Genomic DNA, 13,579 nt, shown 5'->3' on the forward strand with positions numbered 1-13,579 from the left:
CGTCTTTGTGAATCGAATCATCCAATATTCCCAACAAAAACGCTTCTGGTTTCATTTAAATTTACCTTAAATATCAACTGTATTTGCTGGTGTATCCAAGTCCAATTTTTTTTGCTTTTGTATAGGTCCATCACATATTATAAAACATTCCTTCTTGTCTTTTACATTTCCAACATCTATTTGGTACATTTTCAAACATTTTTGCCAATTTACCTGGAGTCAAATACCATCTATACATAATTTTATAAAAGTGCTCTTTAAGGCTTACATTCAATGCAAATTTTAATCTTTTAATCCACAAGCTCTCCCATTGCTCCATAGATATCTCATGACCAACATTTCTCACCCATTGCATCATATACTCCTTAACCTGTTCCTCTTCGGTCTCATATTATTGCGATAACTTAGACATTTTTGTAATGGCTTGTTCTTCTACCAGACGTATTTGACTCTCCAACAGAGACATACAGTCTCCAAAACCATACATTTTCTTATCTTTTTAGAACCTCTCCAAAAGTTGTAAATACTGAAATGACTGACAACAGAATCCTTCCCCTAAAAGCTCCTTTCTTGTCTTCATCCTAGCCTGAGTTTGTGTAAAAATTATTCCATTTCTATATGATAACCAAGTTTCTGTAGAACCTATACGACAACCAAAAAAAGCTTCTTCTGGAGAGATCCACAACGGTATTTTTGTATAAAATCTAATTTTGTACTTGCTCCATATTCTCAACAAAGCATGTCTAACATAGTAATTTTTAAATTCTAGATTTTCTTTTAGTTTATCATACCATAAAAATCCACACCATCCAAACCTTATGTCCAAACCTTCCAGATCCAACAATCTCTTATTTCATAGCTACAACCATTCTTTCAACCAAATAAAGACACATGCAGGGGCCTGAGACATTTCCTTTTAGACAAGCCTCCTGAGTTTCCAGGCTTTTCAAATTAGGACATCTGGGTTTTACAGGATGAGTGGCAACCCCCATAATTACCCAAAGCCCCGAGAAATCGGGTGTCACAGCTTGTGGAAGTTATTCCTCTGTGACCAGCAGCCGGCTAAGAATAAAAGCTTGTTTTCCTTGAATCTCCTTGGTGTCTGCCTGCATCCTTGTCTGAACCTACAACAATATGGGGTGACAAAAATTTAAGGGCCCCAGGTGTCAAATGACCTAGCTACACCACTGGTCACATATGAGCAGTTATATGTTACATGAGCAGTTACAAGTTACATATGAACAGTTACATGTTACATGAGCATTATATGTTACATATGAGCAGGGCCTAGGAGAGGAGGCAAAGGGGGTAATTTGCACCAGGGCCCAACATCAAAAGGGGGGCCCAGGAGCCAAAGGAGGGGGGCCCAGAAATTTCCTGGAACCTTACAATTTCCTATCTACTTAGACTTGTTGCCCACACGGGATGCTGGCGGCACTACTACAACTAGGGATGCTGGAGACACTCCTGATGCCACGTGGGTTACTAGACCTGGACTCCAAAGACTTTTCCAGCTGTCTCTAGCCTCCCCCCACCCTGTTTTGCCCCTTCCTGCCCCTATTCGGCTTGCCCATCACCACCCTCCCCCGCTCTGTTTCACCCCTCCCCCTTTGCAAAGGGGCCCAAAAGGAACTTTGTACCCCCTGATCAAATTCCTCTCAGAGGCCCTGCGTATGAGCAGTTACTTGTTACATGAGCATTATGTGTTACATATGACCCCGTGCGATGATCCCCCCAAGCCAGAACCCCATTGCCTGCCACTCCTCCACCACTGCGCAACTCCCGAGGGGACATTCTGCCAGGGCCACCGCCTGGGTGCTGCTCTCCGGCCGGCAGCCCCGCAACCAGCGCGCCACCTCCGGGGGCAGGAGGGTGAAGAGCTTCTCCAGATCAAGCATCTGCGCCTTGGTGTGCCACCCGGGCTGCCCTTCGCCCTCCCGGGAGCGCAGCTACAGGGCCGGCCGGGCGGCTGTGCAGCAGCCCCCGTCACAACTCCGTGGTGCTCCTCTACGGGTCTCTGCCCCGAGGCGCCTACTTCTGGTCCTGCTGCGCAGCTGATGCTGGCGGCACAGCCGAGCTCCGCCGGGCCAGACTCATCCGCAGAGGGACCGGCTGGACTCTCCAGGCGGCTGCAGGAGATCGCTGTGAAGCCAACCAGGGAAGACACGAAAGGAGCTGGAGGCGGGCACGTGGGAACGGAGATCTTCCGTGTCCGGGGAGATCATCCACAGTGGGGCTCAACTTTGTGTGATCGAAGGAGCCCTCCCCAACCGGATCCGATTTCAAGAGGCGGAGGCAGGGGGTCTTGTGGAGGGGGAGGCAGGCGGAGGGCAGGGCGAGAGGAGGGGTGCCTGGTGGGGAGGACGGAGGAAGAGGGCCAGATCTCCCACACTTACTTTCAGCCCTCCGCGCTCGCTGGCCCTCTGCTGGTCCCCTTTGCAGCGCGCAGGAGGGCGGAGCGGGTGAGCAGCGCTCCCAGCAGGGTCTCCGCCCCGAGCTGCTTCCAGGCAGATCAGGGCAGAGCAAGAGGGAGGCGCCTGAAGGTCCTTGACTGGCCGGCTCCTCTTTTGCAGGCTGAACCACAGACCCCAGAAACAGTCACCCGCGCTGGTCCCCTTAGGCAGCCTTCTTTGCCCCTCCCTCCATCCCTGAGCTCCCTTGGGTGCCTGGCTAGACTGGAAGCTGTGATCTGTCAGCCTAGTCCTAGCCACGCTTTCCTGGGAGTAAGCCCAATTGACACTAATGGGACTTACTTCTGAGTAGACATGCCTAAGATTGGGCTGTGTGTCTCTTTCTCCAGGATTCCAGAGCAGGCGTGTCTTAAGGAAATTGTGGGTCTGGTGAAGTTGCTTGTGGCTTTGGGGAAACTGGGGAGATCTGGGTGGTCGGATTCTCGGTGGTCTCCATGGCAGGGCCAGTCCATGTCATCTGGGAAGCTCCCCGGTCCTCATCGTCTGTGCCCCCTGCAAGAGACAAGAGTCAGGATCTGGGCAGGGAGCTGGGAAGGGACTGGCAGGGATGGGCGAGGGGCAGGGGGTGAGACCCCCCCACCTCGGGATTTATTTAACCATATGGTAAAATGCAGTATCATTGTATTACATTCGCAATATACTAACTAGATAGATAGATAGATAGGTAGATAGATAGATAGATAGATATAAACAAGCAATAAATTATTAAAACTTAATGGGTAAAGCATAGTGGTTGACATAGTGGATTAAAACATAGAGGTACATTATATGTCACATACAGTGGCATAGCTAGCGGGGCGGGGGGCGGTCCACCCCGGGTACCACCCTTGGGGGGGTGACACCACAAATACCCCAACATCACTAACATTGCGGAGGTTCAGAGTAACCCCAACATGCCATATACCATTGGATGTGGAATTTCCAGTGGAATGCAATGCAATGCAAAAAAACCAGATTGAAATATCTCCTTTCCATCAAAAGTTATGGCCAAAAAACCAGAAACAAAAAAATGCATGGAACCCTATGGAAAATGAAACTGAGCCATATCGTGCGTTTACTCACGAGTAGGTGAACTTGCCCTAGTTTGTCAGAAAGGGCAGGCTGAGAGGCATCCAATGACACCAGAATGGTTCCTATCCAATGAAAGCAGCCCCCCCAAAAAACACCCAAGAAGGAAGTCTCTTCCTCCAATCAGACAAATGTATTGAGCCCTAAGGGAAGCGAAAGTAAGCTACATGGTTGCGTTTACTCATGAGTAAGCAAACGTGCCTTGGCTCCTGGTCAAGTCAGGCAAAGGGGAATGCAAGGGTAGCTAGCTGCATGGTCCCAATCTGATGAAAGTGGAGCTCAATAAATGCTTCAGAAGGCAGCCTCCCCCCCCCCCCAAAGAATAAAGCAGAGGCTTCAGCTGGTAAGGTCCATTTTATTTGTTTTTAGACTGGCTGGCTTCCCCTTATTTAATTATTTGTTTTTCTTTAATTTAATTATTTATTTTATTGTGCTTGATGATGTCACTTCCAGCCATGGCATCACTTCCAGTGGGTCCTGGACAGATTGTCATTCTAAAAAGTGGGTCCCAGCTAAAGTTTGAGAACCACTGCCTTAACTCAAAACAGGCCAATGTGACATCCGGGGTGGGGGTGACACCCTAGTGACCAAAATTCTGGAAATTGTGACTTTTAGGAATAATACCATCATGTTATATGCCATTGGATGCAGAATTTTCATCCATTGCTTGTGGGGAAATATTCACTGCATTTATATTCTGGCCATTATTATTATTCATTTCAAATCCTGAGCTGCTTAGAGGAAGGGTGGTATAAAAAGGTGAATGAATGAATGATGTCATATTGTGAGGGGCCCCCTAGAATTTAGCGTGTTTGAATCTATTCAGAGCCCCTTGCTGTGAGCAGAGGCAGGATGCTTGGCCAAAGTAGGCCCTATATTTAGCTGCTTGGGTCAGCAAGATATTTCAGAAAATGCCCCTTGAATGCCTTTTTGTGTCTGTGTAAAAGAGGAAAGGGTGTTGCTGACTAAGCTGACCGCAGAAGTTGTTTGCAGAGCTAGAAAGCCTCAATAACAGGAAACTGCTAGCTTAACTGCAACTGGGGAGCAGGTGTGAGGAGAACAGGGACTTAGCCAATGCAAAGAGGGGAAGATGGGACTTCTGCAACTTAGAAAGATTTCACATATTTTAAATGCCATTTTTATTTATTTATTGGATTTGTATTCCGCCTTTCTCCCCAAAGTGCACCCAAGGCGGTGGTAGAACATGCTGGGCAGAATTTGAATAGTGGGATATGTAGTCAGACAGAGCTTCACTTGATATGCTGTTTGCCAATCAGGAATGTATCCAATGCTTTGCAATTTGCATTCTGCCAATCAGAAATCTGACCAATGCTTGACATGCTTTACCAGTGCTGGAGACACTCCTGATGCCACGTGGGTTAGTAGACCTGGACTCCAAAGACTTCTCCAGCAGTCTCTAGCCCCCCCCCCCCGTTTTGCCCCTTCCTGCCCCTATTCTGCTTGCCCATCACCACCCTCCCCTGCTTCACTACCTTCCCCTTTGCAAAGGGGCCCAAAAGAAACTTTGTACCCCCTGATCAAACTCCTCTGGGAGGCCCCGCATAAGAGCAGTTACATATTACATGAGCAGACATGTTACATAGGAGCAGTTACATGTTACATGAGCATTATGTGTTACATATGACCCCGTGAGATGATCCCCCCAAGCATCTCGAGCCAGACCCACCTTACCTGCCACTCTTCCGCTGCTGCGCGACTCCCGAGGAGACCTTCTGCCAGGGCCACCACCTGGGCGCTGCTCTCCGGCTGGCAGCCCCGCACCCAGCGCGCCACCTCCGGGGGCAGGAGGGTGAGGAGCCTCTCCAGGACCAGCGGGTCGAGCATCTGTGCCTTGGTGCGCCGCCCGGGCTGCAGCCACCTGCGGCAGAGAGAGCGGGGCGCCTCGCCCTCCCAGGAGCACAGCTACAGGGCCGGCCGGCCGGCTGTGCAGCAGCCCCCGTCAGAACTCCGCGGCGCTCCTCTGAGGGTCTCTGCCCCGAGGCTCCTCCAAAACAGCCTTCCGGTCGCGCTGCGCAGCTGATGCTGGCGGCACAGCCGAGCTCCGCCGGGCCAGACTCGTCCGCAGAGGGACCGGCTGGACTCTCCAGGCGGCTGCAGGAGATCCCTGTGAAGCCAACCAGGGAAGACACGAAAGGAGCTGGAGGCGGACAGGCGGGCACGTGGGAACGGAGATCTTCCGTGTCCGGGGAGATCATACACAGCAGGGCTCAACTCCGTGCGATCCAAGGAGTCCTCCCCATCCGGATCCGGTTTCAAGAGGCGGGGGTCTTGTGGGGGGGAGAGGCAGGCGGAGGGCAGGGCGAGAGGAGGGGCGCCTGAACGGCCGTGGGGAGGACGGAGGGACAGGAGGGCGCTCGCCACCCAGATTCCCCGCACTTACTTTCAGCCCTCCGCGCTCGCTGCCCCCCTGCTGGTCCCCTTTGCAGCGCGCATGAGGGCGGAGCGGGTGAGCAGCGCTCCCAGCAGGGTCTCCGCCCCGAGCTGCTTCCAGGCAGATCAGGGCAGAGCAAGAGGGAGGCGCCTGAAGGTCCTTGACTGGCCGGCTCCTCTTTTGCAGGCTGAACCACAGACCCCAGAAACAGTCACCCGCGCTGGTCCCCTTAGGCAGCCTTCTTTGCCCCTCCCTCCATCCCTGAGCTCCCTTGGGTGCCTGGCTAGACTGGAAGCTGTGGTCTGTTAGCCCAGTCCTAGCCACGCTTTCCTAGGAGTAAGCCCAATTGACACTAATGGGACTTACTTCTGAGTAGACATGCCTAAGGTTGGGCTGTGTGTCTCTTTCTCCAGGATTCCAGAGCAGGTGTGTCTTAAGGAAATTGTGGGTCTGGTGAAGTTGCTTGTGGCTTTGCGGAAACTGGGGAGATCTGGGTGGTCGGATTCTCGGTGGTCTCCATGGCAGGGTCAGTCCTTGTCATCTGGGAAGCTCCTCTCTCTCAGGCAGGCAGGTTAGGTTGCAAAGTCTTCCTCAGGGGAGGGGCTGCCTCGATTCCCCAGACTGCAAATGGCCCCTCTGTCTCGGACTTGCTTGGGTAGATGTCCATCCTTCAAGTCCAGCGTGTCAAAAGGTCATCCAGATAAACTCTTGACGACCTAAATCTAACCCCATTCTGGACCAAGAAAGATGAGGACCATGCTGTACCCCAGGTGCAACCATACTAAACCTAAGGGGGACCTGTCACGGATGTTTCATCCTTATCTTCTACCATTCCATTGCTTTGCATTTGCTTTCTTCTTTTTCATATGCTTCAGGCTGTGAGGGTGGGCAGACTGACCCTGCCATGGAGACCGCAAAGAAGAGGAGTTCGCAGGTAGGCTCAAATCTCCCTGTTCTCCAGTGGGGTCTCTATGGCAGGGTCAGTCCTTGTCATCTGGGAAATGCCCAAGCCCTGCCTCCTCAAGGGTGGGAGCTGCCTGAAGTCTCTGAAATTATGCCCTGGAGGATGGTGTATGACCCCCCCAGGTGGACCCCCAAGCCAGTCTCCCAGTGCCTGTGGGGTCACGACCTCCTAATGAGGGAGGATGGGGCTTAAATTTGGACCAATCTAAACTTGGATTGACCCTTGGGACTAGAGGATTGCTTGTGACCTTGAAAGGACTGTGGGTGGGCAAAACCTTATTCTGTGTTAGTGGCTCCCCCCACCAAGAGTTCTCCTTCCTCCTTAGAGGATGTAGTGTCCAGTTCAAGAAGCCAGTTACCTTTAGTAGGGGGAGCCTCTTTTCTTGACTGCGCCTGTAAGAGCTTCAAGGCGGAGAGGATGATGGAGGATGGGGACTTGCGCCTCTTAGGTGGAGACGCATCAGAGGAAGTGGAACCAGTGAAGATGGGGGGGGAGTTGGATGCTGGTGTTTGGACCTGTGGGACTTTCCCCCCCCAATATAAAAACAAAACAACAAATTTAAACAAACACATAACAAACACAAATTCAATATACAACACAAAAACACACTGTTGGAGGGTGCAGGCAGTCATATATCAATATATCTAATCAATCAATACATATCTCCTAATCTTGTTCCTCTTCTGGTTTAGCCTCTTAATATCATTTGTCTATCATATCATATAAAATATATCATGTATACAATACATTCTTCTAAATGTCCCATCTTGTACATCTACAACTTCATTTTTAACCAAGCATAGAATGGTCTCCATTGCTCTATCGGTGTCAGTTTGCGCTGTTGATCCAAAATCTCTGTAAGTCTATCCATTTCCGCCACATTCATTATTGTATCTATTAATCCATCTTTCGTTGGAATTTTAATGTCCTTCTGGTATCTAGCATATAAAATTCTTGCAGCAGTTAATATCATAATAACGAAATACACATCATTTTCTTCATCTATAATATCTAAGGTAATATTAAGCAAAAATAACTGGTTTCAGCAGTATCGTAAATCCAACTATCTCTTGTATTAGATTCCTTACCATTTTCCAATATACTTGCATTTTATTACATGTCCACCACATATGATAAAATGTTCCTTCTTCACATTTACACTTCCAACCATTTTTTGATATATTCTGGTTCATTTTTACCAGTTTTACTGGTGTCATGTACATTTTATATACATTTTCTTTAGAATTTGTTGCTCTAGTAAATTTTATATTGTATTTCCAAATCTGTTCCCATTATTCTAATGTAATATTATGGCCTATATTTTGCGCCCATTTTATCATACATTCTTTTATTGTTTCTTCTTGCATCTCAAAATCCAATAGGAACATATACATTCTTTTGATATATTTTTCTTTTGTTTCTAAGTGTATTCTATCAAATGGTGTCTGTTCTGAATAGAATCCTTCTTGTTTATCTTTCCCACATTTTGAATCAAGTTGCTAGCGAGTCCACCAATCCATCTCCACACCCTGTCTTAACAGTTCTTCTTTTGTCTTTAATTGCCCATCTTTGTTCAATAAACTTTCATATCTAAGCATTTTTGTTGTCTCTAATAAATTCAATAAACATCAAAAATCTCATCCCTTGCAATTTCCCGGTTTTTTTTTAGCCAAGGTAACAGATATGTCCCAGCTGCTTTAGAGGTATTCACAGCTAAGGTACTTTTGCAAGTTCTTTATGGCTGTCCAATCTGGCATATGGCCTTGAATCATTCAACTGAGAGCATACAGGCCTCCTTCCTGCAGAGGATCTTGGGTTTTCCCAGATGTGTTCCATACTCTGCTATGTGTCTTGAAGTGGGTTTTATCAGACTCAAAATGTTGGCTTGTTTGAGATCAGTAAAATTTTGGCTTGCAATCCTCTTCACTGCTGCCCCGTATGGGCTAATGTACCAGCTTCTGACTGATCCAGTACTGCCTGTGGAGGTTGCAGATACACTCACCAAGCTTAAATCGATAGGACTAGACACAGCAAGCCTGGGTATGATTGGTTTAAGCGAAGCCTACAGGACTATATTGAGCATCAAGAGCTATTCTGTGCAGCTAACACCATTTGCTCCCCTCTCCATCTGCACATCCCAGTCAGTTTTGGGAAGCCAGCTTCTTTCTTTTATCATCTGCAGTGCCCGCAGGCTCGTAGAGCATTCTCCCTTGCGTGATGCAATGCATTTCCATCAGCTCTGCTAGCGGGCAGGTTTAGTGGCATTCCCTACTCAGAATGAAGATGTGCCTGTGACAGGAATTGTGTGGAGACATTACATCATATATTTTTTTATTGCCCACTGCATTGACACCCTTCGTAAGAACTATCTGGCTCCACTGCTGAACAAAATGCAGGGCTGGGAGGATTCATTTAAATTACAAACTCTTCTTTCCATAGAGGAAACTGACTCTGTTGACAAGGTTGCCAACTTTGTTTCTGGGATTCTGGCAGGACGGAATTCTGGGTCTTCTGCTATATTATGGTGAATGGGGGGAGGGGGTATTTGATGATCATAATTGTTTTATTTTATTGTTTGTGCGTGTGTGTGTGTTCTGGATGTTTGTTTGTTGTTCTGTATTTCTATTATCTATGCCAATAAAAGTCTTATGTTGGCTCTAATAAATTCAATAAACTTTCATATCAAAGCATTTTTGTTGTTTCTGATAAATTCGGCCCGGTACATGCTTCTAGCGGCACCACCCATTGGGGGATTTTGGTATACATCTGTCTTTGTATTTTAGCCCAGATCCATATTAGAGATTTCCTTGTATTGTATTGGCAACCTTCAGTCTCGAAAGACTATGGTATCGCGCTCTGAAAGGTGGTTCTGGCACAGCGTCTAGTGTGGCTGAAAAGGCCAATCCGGGAGTGACAATCCCTTCCACACCGGGAGCAAGTGCAGTCTGTCCCTGGTCTGTCTCCCTGGCTATGGGCCTTCCTTCTTTGCCTCTTAGCCTCAGACTGTTGGCAAAGTGTCTCTTCAAACTGGGAAAGGCCATGCTGCACAGCCTGCCTCCAAGCGGGCCGCTCAGAGGCCAGGGTTTCCCACTTGTTGAGGTCCATCCCTAAGGCCTTCAGATCCCTCTTGCAGATGTCCTTGTATCGCAGCTGTGGTCTGCCTGTAGGGCGCTTTCCTTGCACAAGTTCTCCATAGAGGAGATCCTTTGGGATCCGGCCATCATCCATTCTCACGACATGACCAAGCCAACGCAGGCGTCTCTGTTTCAGCAGTGAATACATGCTAGGGATTCCAGCACGTTCCAGGACTGTGTTGTTTGGAACTTTGTCCTGCCAGGTGATGCCAAGGATGCGTCGGAGGCAGCGCATGTGGAAAGCGCTCAGTTTCCTCTCCTGTTGTGAGCGAAGAGTCCATGACTCGCTGCAGTACAGAAGTGTACTCAGGACGCAAGCTCTGTAGACCTGGATCTTGGTATGTTCCGTCAGCTTCTTGTTGGACCAGACTCTCTTTGTGAGTCTGGAAAACGTGGTAGCTGCTTTACCGATGCGCTTGTTTAGCTCGGTATCGAGAGAATGAGTGTCGGAGATCGTTGAGCCAAGGTACACAAAGTCATGGACAACCTCCAGTTCATGCTCAGAGATTGTAATGCAGGGAGGTGAGTCCACATCCTGAACCATGACCTGTGTTTTCTTCAGGCTGATTGTCAGTCCAAAATCTTGGCAGGCCTTGCTAAAACGATCCATGAGCTGCTGGAGATCTTTGGCAGAGTGGGTAGTGACAGCTGCATCGTCGGCAAAGAGGAAGTCACGCAGACATTTCAGCTGGACTTTGGATTTTGCTCTCAGTCTGGAGAGGTTGAAGAGCTTTCCGTCTGATCTGGTCCGGAGATAGATGCCTTCTGTTGCAGTTCCAAAGGCCTGCTTCAGCAGGACAGCGAAGAAAATCCCAAACAAGGTTGGTGCAAGAACACAGCCCTGCTTCACTCCGCTTCGGATGTCAAAAGGGTCTGATGTGGAGCCATCGAAGACAACAGTGCCCTTCATGTCCTTGTGGAAAGATCTGATGATGCTGAGGAGCCTGGGTGGACATCCAATCTTGGGGAGAATCTTGAAGAGGCCGTCTCTGCTGACCAGGTCGAAAGCCTTTGTGAGATCTATGAAGGCTATAAAGAGTGGCTGTCGTTGTTCTCTGCATTTCTCCTGCAGTTGTCTAAGGGAGAATACCATATCAGTGGTGGACCTGTTGGCTCGGAATCCACACTGCGATTCTGGATAGACGCTCTCTGCAAGTACCTGGAGCCTCTTTAGTACAACTCGGGCAAACAGCTTTCCTACAACGCTAAGGAGAGAGATGCCGCGGTAGTTGTTGCAGTCACCCCTGTCACCTTTGTTCTTGTACAGCGTGATGATGTTTGCATCCCTCATGTCTTGAGGTACTCCACCTTCTCTCCAGCAGAGACAGAGGATTTCATGCAGCTCAGTGACGATGATCTCTTTGCAGCATTTTAGGACTTCAGCAGGGATGCTGTCTTTTCCAGGTGCCTTGCCAAAGGCAAGGGAGTCCAGGGCCACGTGAAGTTCTTCTAGGGTTGGTTCACTGTCAAGCTCTTCCAGCACAGGCAGGCACTCAATGTTGTTCAGTGCTTCTTCGGTGACTACATTTTCTCTGGAATATAGCTCAGAGTAGTGCTGCACCCAGCGTTCCATCTGCTGCACCCGATCCTGGATGACCTCGCCTGTGGCAGACTTCAGAGGGGCAATTTTCTTCTGTGTTGGACCTAGGGCCTGCTTGATACCATCATACATCCCCTTGATGTTGCCCGTGTCAGCTGCTATCTGTATCTCGGAACAGAGCTGGAGCCAGTAGTCGTTAGCACATCTCCTGGCAGTCTGTTGGACTTTGCTGCGAGCAGTTCGGAGGACCTGCAGGTTGCGCTCACTGGGACAGGCCTTGTATGCTGCTTGAGCTCTCCTCTTTTCCTCAATGACTGGTGTCAACTCCTCAGAGTGGGCTTCAAACCAGTCTGCCGCCTTGTTGGTCTTCTTGCCGAATATGGACAAGGCGGTGTTGTAAACGGTATTCTTGAAATGTTCCCATCTGTTGGATGCGTTTGCGTCGGCCGGGCCTGGAAGAGATCCCTCAAGCGCTTGTGCAAATTCCTCCACTTTTCTCTGATCCCGGGTCTTGCTGGTATCAATGCGAGGTCTTCCTTCCTTTTTCGTGTGATACAGTCGCTTTGTTTGCAGTTTCACTCTGCTGCACACCAGGGAGTGGTCAGTGTCGCAGGCAGCACCATGATAACTGCGTGTGATCTTGATGCTGGGAAGGCTGGAGCGTCTGGTGAGGATCAGGTCAAGCTGGTGCCAGTGCTTTGATCTTGGATGTCTCCAAGAGACTCTATGTTGGGGCTTTGTGTTGAAGAACGTGTTGCTGACACAGAGACCGTGATGACAGCAAAACTCTAGCAGGCGTTGGCCATTTTCGTTCATCCTCCCAGTGCCAAACTGACCTAAGCAAGTGGGCCATGAACTGTTATCAGCACCAACTCTAGCATTGAAATCGCCGAGGATGAACAATGGCTCTTTTACAGGGATTTTCTTGACAGTGGTGGCCAGGTCATCATAGAATTCGTCTTTGGCTTCTGCTGGAGACGACAGAATCGGTGCATAAGCACTGATGAGAGTGATAGGTCCTGCTGATGACTGGAGCTGCAGGGACAAAATTCTTTCACTTCCCACAGTAGGTGGGATGATGGATTTCAGCAGGGTATTTCTGACCGCAAAGCCAACGCCATGTTCCCTGGTTTCGTTTGGTGGTTTTCCCTGCCAGAAAAATGAGAAAAATGAGAGATTTCCTTAATACATGGTTATTGAATCGCTTGTATTCGTTTGCTTTTCCATACCAGACAAATGCATGACATCCACATTCAAGATCATGTCCCTCCAGTTTAAGTATTCTTTCATCTTCTAATATAATCCACTCTTTAATCCATAAATCCTGTCCTCTCCCCTCCTGCTGAGATCCCATGAGCTGTCCCAAGTTGTCAGCCACTGTCTGGTCCACACACCCTTCAACAAGCCTCACACTAAATTTTGTGCTTCCAGGGACACTGCAAGGCAGCCTGCGCCTGGGCAGTCTTGTCCTGGGGGAGAAACCGCTGCCGCAGTGGCATCCCAGTACCCCTTCAGGCCCAACTCCAGCTGAACCAGCCCTTTCCCCCAGTGCCCTGGAGAAAGGTACTTGCCCTGCATGCAGGAAAGCAGAGCCTTCATGAGTGCTGGTTGTGGTGTGGAAGCCTCGAGGGAACCTTTTTTGGTTGGCAACCTTCAGTCTTGAAAGACTATGGTATAAGCCTACCAGCACCCTGTACCACGACCCATAAAATGGTGTCCTTAAGGCACTCCTCAACAGACGTGGAGGGAGAAGCTGGGGAGTGAGGGACAGGCTGGGCAGGAGATCTCTTTCAAGGCTGCCTGGCCCTCAGTGTGCTGAAGCAAGGAGCATGGCCGACAGGAGCCCTGGGAGCTCCTGAACCCTCCGCCTCACTGTGTTGAGGCGCGAAGGGGCAGCACAGCCCCAGTCAGGACTTGGCACATCAGTTAAGGGCGACTGGTCAGCAGCCTCGTGGCTTCCTAGTCTGCTGCCTCCATGCCCCACGGCGCAGTCAGAAAGCCCCCTCAGCT

General features: G+C 49.3%; 2 protein-coding genes across 5 annotated transcripts in view; both read right to left on the reverse strand.

The window, feature by feature from the left end:
* Nucleotides 1-6,211, reverse strand: part of LOC136640460 (zinc finger protein 420-like) — a 123,410-nt gene extending 117,199 nt beyond the window's left edge. For all 4 annotated transcript variants that reach the window (XR_010793788.1, XR_010793789.1, XR_010793787.1 and 1 more), the window contains exons 1-2: nucleotides 5,232-6,211; nucleotides 2,754-2,963 (exon numbers count right to left, since the gene is read on the reverse strand). The gene's annotated coding sequence lies outside the window, so the exon portion shown is untranslated. The remainder of the gene's footprint in view (nucleotides 1-2,753; nucleotides 2,964-5,231) is intronic.
* Nucleotides 1-13,579, reverse strand: part of LOC136640310 (zinc finger protein 850-like) — a 196,950-nt gene that overhangs the window by 31,612 nt on the left and 151,759 nt on the right. The window lies entirely within an intron of this gene.

This window comes from Tiliqua scincoides, chromosome 2, assembly GCF_035046505.1.
Source record: "Tiliqua scincoides isolate rTilSci1 chromosome 2, rTilSci1.hap2, whole genome shotgun sequence".
Classification (NCBI taxonomy): domain Eukaryota; kingdom Metazoa; phylum Chordata; class Lepidosauria; order Squamata; family Scincidae; genus Tiliqua; species Tiliqua scincoides.